This window comes from Stomoxys calcitrans, chromosome 3, assembly GCF_963082655.1.
Source record: "Stomoxys calcitrans chromosome 3, idStoCalc2.1, whole genome shotgun sequence".
NCBI classification, from domain to species: Eukaryota; Metazoa; Arthropoda; class Insecta; order Diptera; family Muscidae; genus Stomoxys; species Stomoxys calcitrans.
This window is the reverse complement of record NC_081554.1, coordinates 155,665,244-155,678,091: the sequence shown is the minus strand read 5'-3', so window position 1 is coordinate 155,678,091 and position 12,848 is coordinate 155,665,244. Positions and strand designations below refer to the sequence as shown.

The window sequence follows — 12,848 nt, the reverse complement described above, 5'->3', positions numbered from 1 at the left end:
TCGCATTTATTGTCCGATTGTCATGAAATTTTGCACAAGTCTCTTTCTTGGTCCAAGGTTTTGAACGAAATCTGTTCAGATTTAGATATAGCTCCCATATATATATTTAATCCGATATGAACTTTTAAGGCTGTAGAAGCCTCAATTTTGGTCCGATCTTTACAAAATTTGGCACGAGGTGTTTTATTCAACGTCCTCATATGTATGCAAAATTTGGCCAAAATCGGTCAAAATTTAGATATAGCTCCCATATATAACTTTAATCCGATATGGAATTTTATGGCTATAGCAGTCAAAATTTGGTCCGATCTTTACAAAATGTGGCATGGGGTGTTTTATTCAATGTCCTCATATGTGCGCAAAATTTCATAAAAATCGGTTTAGATTTACATATAGCTCCCTTATATATCTTTCATCCGATACGGCGTTTTAAGTTTACAGAAGACCAATTTTGTCAATATCTATACCAAATTTTGCACGGGGTGCTTTATTTGACGTCTTCATATGTGAGAAAAATTTCATTAAAATCGGTCCTGAGTTAGATATAGTTTCAATGGATATATATTATTAGATATGAACTTTTAAGGCAGTAATAGCCTCAATTTTGGTCACATTTCTACAACAAAGGGCGTGAGATGTTCTATTTGACGTCCCAGGATGTGGAAATCCTAATTTGTTGTCCCATCGTAGGAAATTTTTACAATGTTCTATTTAGTATTTCAATAGGTATCCAAATAAAAAGTACTACATACTCAAGGTGGTGTAGGGTATTATATAGTCGGCTCTGCCCGACTTTTGCCTTTCCTTACTGGTATTTTAATCTAATAATTGTATTGTCAATGATGCTAATGGTAGGTTTGGCCTTAGAAAAGATCGGTAGAAAAGAGTCTGCAGTATTGTTGTTGGTAGGGATGATGGTACGATGATTATTTATTTATCATGATAAAATGTGATATAAACGTTGAGGACATTATCTGGATGTAGGTCTTTAAATCGGAGGCCAACTGAACGCCTGGCTTCAAATTCTGGCGAGAACATTAGAAAGCATTTTCAGCGGTGATTATCCCCTTCTAATGCTGGCGACATTTGTGAGGTATTTTACCACGTAAAAACTTCTTCACAAGGAGGTGTCGCATTGCAGTACGCCGTTCGAGCTTGGCTATAAAAAGGAGACCCATTATCATTGAGCTTAAACTTGAATCACACAGCACTCACTGATATCTGAGAAGTTTGCAGTCTGCTCCTAAATTTAATGTTAATGGGCAAATTTGCATTTCTCTTAATTGGATGCAGTTGACGCAATGGATATTTCCGCAAACAGTTTGAGAATTCAATCATTTCTTTAAATATTGTAAAAAGTTTCGCTTGATATACACTACACTGATAATGAACCATTGCGAAAAGCCTTGCCTGATTCCTTAGAATATGATCCAAAGATCACATAGTTATCTAGAAGTAATCACACGGTGCTGTAGTGTTCTTTGGATCCCTGTAGGTGGAATTTTAAAAGCCTTCCTCCTCACCATATCTCATTAAAGTTGTAAAACATAACACGTGACCTAAGCTCTAATGATTGTCAAAAGCCCTCTAGCAGGTGTTAAGAGAAAAATTTACTTTTTTCGCTCAAATCCTTGGTTTGAATGTTTTGCCTAGTAAAATATCGTATCTAATAGAAGATTTTATCCTTTGAAAATTCATCATCATTTTGCTATACTTTGCTTTTTTTAATGCAAGGTCGAATGCTTCGTTTAATGTCCGTTCATTCTGCAGCCACGGCGATAAAAACAAATCCGTTATAAAATGAATATCAAAATATTTACAGCATTTTATATATAAATAAAAGCTCCACGAACACCATATACAGTGGCACAGATAAGTCTACATATCTCCTTGTAAATGACAACTACGAAAACTGATGATGACAAGTTACGAAATTAGGTCAAGATTTTACCCAATAGGTTGCCAATGCATAATTTTTCCATGAACAGTCCACTAAGGAACAGGGGCAAACTTCTCACATATCAATGAGTGGAGTCCGATTGAAGTTTTAAGCTCAATCAAAGGGGGCTCCTTTTAATAGCCGAGTGCGAACGGCCTGCCGCAATGCGACACCTCTTTGGAGAGAAGTTTTACATGACATAATACCTCACAAATGTTGCCAGCATTAAGAGGGGAAAACCACCGCTTTAAATTTGGTCTCACCAGGATTCGAACCCAGGCGTTCAGCGTCATAAGCGGACATGCTAACCTCTTCGCTACGGTGGTTAGGTTAGGTTTAAGTGACTGTCTGCCATTAGACTCATTTAGACGTTTCCGTCCATTGAGATAACACAGGAACACGAGATGGAAGATGCCTTCTAGTTGCTACAGTTTAACCATGCTAATCGCTTTAAAAATCCCAACACATCCTGTAAATCCGACAGGTTCTCAAATAAATGAGTACCTAAAGTGGAACGCCTTTTGAATGCCTTTGCGGGACATACATACAGCAGGCGTTCGACAGTCTATTCTTCGAAATCCTCACATCTTCTGCAGAAGTCGTTACTTGCAATCTTCACACTGCCAGCATGTTTTCCGATCAGACAAATGCCTGTCATGCACACAATGATTGAGACGTCTTTTCTACCCAACGACAGCAGAACTCTAGACATCTTCAAGTCTAGATTAGGCCACATAGAATTGGAATGCTCACAACCCTCCCTTTTGTGACCGTCTGTCATTCGTTGCCTTCCGGGCCTAAACCTGACTACTTTAGCTTACATGTCGCTAAAGGCATACCATCAGGTTCCAGTTCTTCTGGAATGTGTAAGGTAGTTTCCAGTCGCGCGTGCTCGTCTGCTCTACAATTCCCTGGGATAACTCTTTTCCCCGGCATCCAGGACAGGTGAATTTTGAACTATTTAGCCATCTTGCGTTAGTCGAAAGCTAAAGAAACATGTTATACCGAATTTCAGCTAAATAGAATAGGAGTTGCGCCCTCTAGAGGCTCAAGAAGTCAACATCCCAGATCGGTTTATATGGCAGCTATATCAGGTTATGGACCGATTCATACCATCTTTGAAACATTTGTTGGAAGTCATAACAAAACACGTCATGCCGAATTTCAACCAAATACAATAGGAGTCGCGCCCTCTAGAGGCTCAAGAAGTCAAGATCCCAGATAGGTTTATATGGCAGCTATAACAAGTTATGGACCGATTCATACCATATTAAAACATTTGTTGAAATTCATAATAATACACGTCATGCAAAATTTCAGCCAAATCGAATAGGAATTGCGCCGTCTAGAGGCTCAAGAAGTGAAGATCGCAGATCGGTTTATATGGCAGCTATATTAGGTTATGGACCGATTCATACCATCTTTAAAACATTTGTTGAAATTCATAACAAAACATGTCATGAAAAATTTCAGCCAAACCGGATTAGAATTGTGCTCTCTTGTGGCTCAAGAAGTCAAAATCAAGAAGTATTTGTGGAAAATTTCATGCGACTAACTTTACACCTTCGAAAGTTAACTTGCTTTCGACAGTCAGAGTGATGGACATTTCTAGATCGACATAAAATTTCATGACGATCAAGAATATATGGTTTATGGGGTCTTAGACTAATATTCCGAGGAGTCATAAACAGAATGACGAAATTAGTATACCATCCCATAATGGAGAGCATAAACAAGTTTATGCCGATGGCCAAAATAGACAAAATAGATTCGGCTTGGCCCTTCAGACCCAAATCGGGTGTCTTCGTCAAACGCCCCTACGGACCAGTCGCCTGTCGCAGCCGCTCCACCACACGATGTCTCAGTAGTAGATAACATGCTGCGGTCTGATACTAACACCGTAGTTATTGGCTTTTTAGGAGTCCATTCTAAGACTACTCCCGGGCTCTAGATCTGCCGCTCCACTGGAAATAGATCATCAACAGCCTAGTGGATAATGCTTATGTAGCTATCCTTGAGTGACTTAAATTTTTTTCCAAAAATAACCACCAATTTTGAGTTACAAAATATTTTTGCGGAGCGAAACTCGACACGAATGTCGAGTTTTACGTAGATACCTGCCATCACGACCCAAACCTGCGAGGCCCAAAGCCCAAGGGTGAATACAATGCGTCTAACCAACTCCCCCACATGCGGTAACCCACACATGAGTACCAATTTGATCCCACGTATTTGGACGTGTTCACCTTCTTGTTAGGAGCGGAGCACTACCTAAAACTCCTTCCGATCTATGGGTCACGGCACCCGGATGAAAACGCAACTCCACGCCGAGCTTATGTTCTACCCGCGATTTGGGTACAAACCACAACCACCCTACTGGGGCCTCACCATTGTCAGGCTGGAACCAAAGTTCCAGGGGCTCCTGACACCCGTGGTACTAGATTAAAGTCTCCGGTCAGACTTCGCAGCCTTAAAAGACTACTACCAGTTGAACCCCAAACAGTTCAGGACTGGTCACCTGAATTAGAAAAAATCGCCCTAAGCCGACCTCAAGCCAGCATACAAAAGTATGCATAAAACATGCAACGGGACGATATACACAAACACAAACAGGACACGGCAGCCACATATATCAGCATCAACATGGGACTTTACAATCAACGCGGCCCCCCTCACGGGTGACCGAACACAACCACAACAGCTAAAGGAACCAACAATGGGCAAATACCGCTGCATCAACATGGGCAAGGCAGGTGACAGGCCATGCCATGCGCAGCACCAAATCACACAGTCGCGCCAGTACAGCAACACCTCGTTATGGATAACTAGCGTGTATTCATGCCTTCACTAAGTCTAGTCCGCCTCCTAAGAAATACTTCCCGGGAAAAGGTGGCCAGCCTTGCAACAGTCGTCTCGTCCTCAAGGGCCCTACTGAAATCCCACACCGCCTCGCTAATCCCCATCGCGCCTAAATCTCTAATGTCTGCATAGTACGGGCATTCTGTCAGAACATGCCTCCAGTCCTCAGGTCTCCCACTGTCGCACAAATCAGTCGCGGACAAGTTCCTTTGATGCAAAAATGCATTAAAGGAACCATATCCCGTCAGTATGAAGCCCAGACTTAGACCGAAGCCAAAGTCCGGGCGGTCTCGTACGGACGTCGCGTCACGAATAAATTCGTAAGTCACCCGACCATTGTCACTGTTCGTCCATCTAGTCCTCCACCTATCATCAAGACGCTCCAAAAGGAGTGTCTTGAGCCGCCTAATAGCCGCTCCACTCAGCAGCTCAAACAAGAATTTACCCAAAACTTAACTCATTTTAGATGTTACAACGATTGAGGCTACCGTTGCGCAGAGGTTAGCATGTCCGCCCAAGGCGCAGAACGCCTGGGTTCGAATCATCTGAAAAAATGTCAGCGGTGTTTTTCCCCTCCTGCTGGCGACATTTGTAAGGTACTATGCCATGCATTGGAGCCTTGTTATAATTCTCCGAAAAGTGCTGTCGCACTGTGGCATGCTGTTCGGACTCATCTACAAAAAAGAGGTAAATTATACAGCATGGTCATTCATGGACAAATTTGCAATCATAATAAACAACTTTTATAACTTTCGGCATTCAAGAGAAACGTTTCATATTATAAAAATTTGGTTTTGTAAGATAAATTTTTTGAGAAGTGTACGTAGACTTTTCAGTGCCACTGTATATAGCAATAAGGATTTGGATCGAATTGATGAACAAAAAAAACGGACACCAAAATAAAATAGAATACATGAATTACATTCATTGGACCATAAAATGCCACAAAAGCTGAAACGTGTATTCAGGTGCATTCAATGTCGTTTTATTTTCTATTCTGGTCAAAAGAAAATTATTTCCTATTTCATTGGATTGGGGACACAAGTGACAACAACAATTTGAGGTGAATAATTTTTTTATTGAAAAAAAAAAAAACAAAATTTATAGGCAAGCAAGTACGGATGTATGTACCAGTATCAACGTTCACATATGCATCAGATTTTCAAGTTTAGAGCCAAAAATATAACAAAAACTGTAATATATATTAAAATATATATAAAGCTTTGTCACAGTGTGGACACATTTTGATAAATGGTTTTGTTTTGAATGTACGACTTTTGGGTCATATTTTGTGGCAGTTATTTTTGTGTATTGTTTAGAAGTATGCCCACATGGTGGGCTTAGTATTAGGTTTTTGTGTTTTGGTGACTAAAATCGATACACTTTCAATATTTCATGGTAAGGACGAAGTACAGTTAAATTTGGAGCAAATTGAGTTTTGAAATATTTAAAACTTTGTTTGCATGAACTTTTAAAATAACAGATTTGTAATCTTTTAATTTTGCTCTTCTATAGCATATGAAGCAGATAGAATATTTTACAATAGTATCGTATCAAGAAGTCATTCTCTGTCAATCGGTATAACTGACAATGGGTCTTATGTTTTGCCATGCAAACAAACGCACTTTGTTACAAAACCATGTATCAAAGTGGTAGTATAGGGTTTGAGAACTAGAGGGCTAAGCAAGCCGAATTGAAAGAATGGGGATTTGTGTGACACCATGCCATTGTCATTCAAATGTGAGATATAGGGAATAAACATGGGCATATTGGTAACTTTCTTCAATATAAGAGACAATTAAATAGTCGAAAATACTCCTCATCTTAAATATAAAATTCAATTTGTGTTCGTTTGTTTGTTTGTTTGTTGGTTCCGTATAGACTCCAAAACCGCTGAACCGATTATCTTGAAATTTTCACAGATTATGTAGGTTGGTCTGGAAGGAAACGTAGGCTATATAAATTTTTGATATTGGGAGGAGGGCGGACCCTCCCCCTTACCACAAAAGTACTACCCAAAAATAAATATGGGATTCAAATGAAAGGTATTCAAAAGTAGAGTACGTATTTCATAATGAAAGTTGGGTCCAAGTACCTGGAGGGCCCTCCCAGCCCCAAAACCCCTTAATATTGGTATATTTGACGATCATAACTCAATGAACGCATGACGATCATGACTCAAACGAAAAGTACTCGGGAGTAGATTACGAACATGGGCAGGAAGTAGAAATAGGCTTTATAATTTATTGATAAAGGAAGAGGGCGGACCCTCCACCGTTACCCCAAAAACATCACCCAAAATCAAAAGTGGGCCTATAAGGACAATATGGGTATCAAATGAAAAGTATGCGGGAGTAAATAACGAATATTGCATACAAATTCATGTCGAAGTATAGGGGGTCACCCCACCCCCACTAAAACGCCCAAAATGGGCACATTATCCAATCACGGATATATGGGACTCGGTTTGTTTGTTCCGTATAGACTGGAAAACGGCAGAACCGATTTTCTCGAAATGTTCGCATATTGTGTAGATTGGTCTGGAAGGAAACATAGGCTATATAATTTTTCGGTATCGGAATGAGGACGGACCCTCCCCCTTATGCAAAAATTACAACCCAAATTCAAAAATGGGCTGAACGGGACAATACAGGTATCAAATGAAGGGTTTTGGAGAGTAGAATACGAATATGGTATACGAATATTAATTTGAGTCTAAGTTCCCATCGGGTCGCCACAACACCAAAACTCTCCCAGACATGTTGGTCGTTCATTTCAATATGGGGCTCAAATGAAAGGTATTCGGTAGTAGATTTCAAATCTGGTATACAAAATCAGATCGAAGTTTAGGGGGTCTCGCCACCCCTAAAAAACGTTATTTGACCCATTATGACTATATGATACTTGGCTGAACCGGGTTTCTTAAAATTTTTCAAAGATTATCTACTTTTTTTTTCCGGCAGGAAACACATGCTATATAATTTTTAGATATCGGGTAGAGGCGGACCCTTCCTCCTACCACAAAAACTCCACCCACATACGAAAGTGGTCAGATGGGCACAATAAGGGTATTAAATGAAAGTTTGAGACCAGGAAACGTATATGGTATTAAACTTTGGGTCCCTTAGGTCCAAGTAATAGGAGGTCGCCCACTCAAATGAAATGTATTAGAGGGTAGATTACGAATATGACATTAAAATTTGCTTTCAAGTCTAGGTGGCGCTTTTCTTCCTAAATTGGTCAATAATGATATATGCAAAATGGTTTATTTGACTATTATCACAATATGGGACTGAAATGAAAGGTATTTGAGAGTATAAAACGAACTTGATATCCAATTTTGGAGCCAAGTGTTTTGGGGTACGCCTTAAAGCACCCCTCAAAACTGAATTTCATTTCCGGTGGGGATAAACAACTACAATAATTTGATATCAATTTTCGGTGCAAATTGCCGGTGGCCGCCCAAACCCCAGAACACCCTCCAAATGGTTCATATTTTCCGGCCATGGCAATATGGGCCTGAAAATAAAGGATTTGGAAGTGCAGCACGAATTTGATATCCATTTTTGTGTCGAAATGTCTGAGGTGCATCCCTTTCCTAATGAGACCATTAGCCTAAGGAAGAACATTACAACCAGGAATCGATAAGTAACAAATTCTCACACATCAATGAGTGTTTTCCGATTCAAGTGTAAACTCAATGGTAAGGAACCTTTTTTATACCCGAGTCCGAACGGTGTCCAGCAGTGCGAAACCTCTTTGGGGAAAATTTGTTTAAATGACCATGCATGGCATTGTACCTCGCAAATGTCGCGAACATTATGAGAGGATAAACATCGCTTTGTCCGATGTTCTCGCCAGGATTCGAACGCCATCAGCGTCATAAGTTATAATGGCACGAACTCTATATCCGCATTCAGGGCGAAGTGTCCCCACCCTAAAAAGATATTAGAGAGTTAAAGAAGGCGCAGCGGAGCGGGCCCGGTTCGGTTAGTTTAGTATAATTCATAAAATTAGTTTGTAATTTTTTATGTCCCATAGAACATGGGCATACAAATTCCGTCATTCCGTTTGTAAGACATCGATCTGAGACCTAACAAAGTAAATATATTCTTGATCGCGATGAAGTCGATCTACCCGTCTGTACGTCTGTCTGTCTGCCTGTAGATAGCACTACAAATTTCGAAGTAGTAAAGATAGGCGCTTGAAATTTCGCACACATGCTTCCCATCAGTGTAGGTCGGTTTGGATTCTAAATGGGCCATATCGGTCCATGATGCGATATAACTGCCATATAAACCGATCTTGGATTTTGAGTTCTTGAGCCTCTAGTCGGGGCAATTATTATCCGATTAGGCTAAAATTTTGAATGAGGTCTTCTGTTTGGACTATCAACAACTATGCCAAGTATGGTCCAAATCGGTTCATAACCTGATATAGCTCCTGATTATACTTCTTAGGGCTATAGGGGGCGCAATTCTTACCCGATTTTACTGAAACTTTGTACAACGACTTCTCCCATGACCTTCAACATGGGTTCCAAATACAGCTTATATAGAGCGCAATACTTATTATCCGATTTGGTTGAAATTTTGCACAATGAATTTTACCATAGTCACCAACAACCAAAGCAGGTATTATCCAATGGATGGTTCTAAACTAGACGATCAGGCGGGCTTTGGGGTATACTCTAAAGATCTAGAACTGGTCATATCGAAAAGCTTACTGCAGTGTGTATCAAGAGGAGATCCTAGCAATAAAGGAAGTGGTGGAATGTCAAGATATAATGTCATAACGACGATTGGCATAAATATTTTCTCAGACAGCCATTAAATACCTAGAGAACGTATTACAAAAAACAGCCCTCGATTGTCGCAGATATCTCAACGAGATAGCTGAACAGTTCAAAATTCACCTATTCTGGGGGCCGGGCCAAAGAGATAACCCGGGGAATTGTAAAGCGGACGAGCTTGCGAGTCTAGGAACTACCCTGCATATTACAGGAAAACTGGAATCTGTGGGCATGCCTCTAACACCATGTAAGCTAAGTTTTCAGGACGAGGCCCGAAGGACAACTAATTATAGATGGTCACAAAGAGGGGGCTGTGAGCATTCCAAAACTATGTGGCCTAATCTAGACTTGAAGTGGTCTCCGCTTTGCTGTCACTGGCTAGAACAGACTTCTCAGTCATTGTGTCCATCATGACGGGTCACTGTTTAATCGGAAAACATGCAGTCAGATTGAAAATTCCAGTAACGACTTTGGCAGAAGTTGTGAGGACATCGAAGAAGAAGATACTATAGAACACCTTCTGTGTGTGTGTCCCGCACTACAAGTCAAAAGGAGTTCCAGTTTAGATTCTCATTTTTTTGAGAACCTGACCGATTTAGCGGCTGTAAGCATTTGCAAGTTGATGGGCTTTTTAAAGCGATCTGGATAGTGCAACGATAGGAACTAGAAAATTGGGCAAGGTATGCTTGAACTCAAGATTAAGCTTTATTAGAAGTCTAGGATGATAAATATCCGCAGGGTCTGTAAACGGAGGGCATCTACAAAGCGAAATACTAAAGAGACTAAATACAACAATTTGTTTTTAGCATTCAATATGTAATTTATCGGGAACGAAAAAGTAATGAAATGCCCAAAGGCATGTTTTAAGTTTTTCCATTGGATTAACGAAGTAAAAATAGGGATGCGGCTAGCCGCATCGGTTACTACCTACTTTTCTCCATTGTGTACGCCCTAGAAGAGAGAAGCAGACAAAAAGTAAAATCGGGTTCTGCTAGTAACATTGTATTCAGTTCTTTCTCTTGTTATTTATGTTTATTCACAATTCAATTTTTTCCAAGCTCACATGTTCTGTTTAAAAGGCACAGTATATGGAAATTATTAAAATTTAAACAACTTAAATATGTTTACGGTTTTCATAGATAAACAAAAAAATTTAATTAAATTAATTGAAAAACAAAAAAAAAATGAATTGTTTTTCTTTTCATTAATTACAATTATTTCATTTAAATCTTTAAACTCTTATTTATTTCAATTGATTTAGTTTGTTTATGTGTTTCATTTAAAACACGACGACTGATATGAAAAAAAAAAACACCAACATTTATGTCACATTAAATTTCAGGTAACACATATATATCGCTTTAAATAAAGTATTATTGACTTAAACGAGAAACAAAACACAATACAACAGTTTAACAGTTAAGGGGAAATGTATTCAAATGAAATAATAATACTTTCTTAAAAATAAAGAAATATTTAAAAAATAAATTCCTAGTCGCTTATTCATTTGTTTCTTAGAAATTTTTCTTCTTTCGAAGAAAAGTGTAACTTATAAATAAAATACTGGGAGTATTTCCAACATCTTATAGGGCATTGGTTTTGCTTTGTTTTTCATTCTTATTTCAAAGATGTTGGAAATCTCTGGTATGTCTCTCTGAACGGGTACATGTCACTTACCAAATTTAACCACGCATTTGTGGTCAGAATCTGATTCTTTTCATCCTATAATGAAATATTTATATTAATTTCTTTTCTTTTTTTTCATACAAAAATGCTTTCAGCATAAATGATTTCGCGTACATTTTTTTTGTAGATTTTTTTGGTTCTTCATATTTTGTTTCTAATTTTATTTAAGATTAAAACTAAAATACTTAAAATAATTTAACTTAATGAGATTTAATAAAAATAAAATTGAAAATTTCTAAAGACTAAAAGGAAAATTGTGTGACTTACCACATCAATTATTTGCTGTAGTGTCAGTCCAAATTTCACTTCCAGGGGATCGGATTCATTTGCTACGGGTCTTTCTAAAGTATTATAGGTGGATAAAAGGTGGTTTAGTAAACGTTTTTCGTGTGGTCCTTGGCAGCTTTCTGTAAGCAAATTAAAAGAAAATTAGGTATGCTTAGTATTAAGTTATCAAATAAGAAGATGTGTAGTTTTAACCATAATCACATTAAAATAGCGAGGCTAAGTCTCTGAACGTTCCATGAATTCCGCATAGACCCAAAAACAGTTGAACCGATTACCTTGAAATGTTCGCAGATTGTGAAGGTTGGTCTGGGAACAAACATAGGCTGTATAATTTTTTGATATCGGGAGGGGGCGGACCCTCCCTTACCACAAAAGTACTACCCAAAAATAAAAGTGGACCGATCGGGACGAATATGGGATTCAAATGAAAGATATTCAAGACTAGAGTACGAATTTCATAATAAAAGTTGGGTCCAAGTACCCGGGGGGAGGGGGCGCCCCAGCACCAAAACCCCTTAAAATACGTTTATTTGACGATCACGACAATATGGAACTCAAATGAAAGGTATTCGGAAGTGGATTACGAATATGGTCAGGAAGTAGGAATAGGCTTTATAATTTATTGATAACGGAAGGGGCGGCCCCCCCCCCCCCCCTGTTACCCCAAAAACACCACCCAAAATCTAAAGTGGACCAATAAGGACAATATGGGTACCAAATGAAAAGTATGCGCGAGTAGATAACGAATCTGACATAAAAATTAATTTCGAAGTGTAGAGGATCACCCCACCCCCACAAAAACGCCCAAAATGGGCACATTAGCCAATCACGTATATATGGGACTCGGTGTGTTTGTTCCGTATAGACTGAAAAACCACTGAAACGATTTTTTTGAAATTTTCGCATATTGTGTAGGTTGGTCTGGAAGGAAACATAGACTATATAATTTGTCGGTATCTGAAGAGGGACGGACCCTCCCCCTTATGCCAAAAACACAAACAAAAATCTAAAGTGGACCGATCGGCTACTTTTTGTGGGACTATGTTAAAGCTCATGTCTATATAGAAAAGCCCGCTTCAATTAACGCATTCGAAGACAACATTGAAGCATTTATTCGTGAGATACCGGCCGTAATGTTGCAAAGAGTATGCCAAAATTGAATAAAGCGAATGGACCATTTGAGGCGCAGATATGTTCAACATTATTAACAAACATTAAATTGTATGGACCGTACACTTGATCCAAATGAAGATTTCATGCAGTTTTCTGAATTTTATATGTTCT

General features: G+C 38.9%; 1 protein-coding gene across 1 annotated transcript in view; it reads right to left on the bottom strand.

The window, feature by feature from the left end:
- The window catches only part of LOC106088479 (acetylcholine receptor subunit alpha-type acr-16), a 351,721-nt gene extending 340,396 nt beyond the window's left edge, over positions 1 to 11,325 (bottom strand). Inside the window, exon 1 of the mRNA XM_059364259.1 lies at positions 11,268 to 11,325. The gene's annotated coding sequence lies outside the window, so the exon portion shown is untranslated. The remainder of the gene's footprint in view (positions 1 to 11,267) is intronic.
- Positions 11,326 to 12,848: the final 1,523 nt, after the last annotated feature.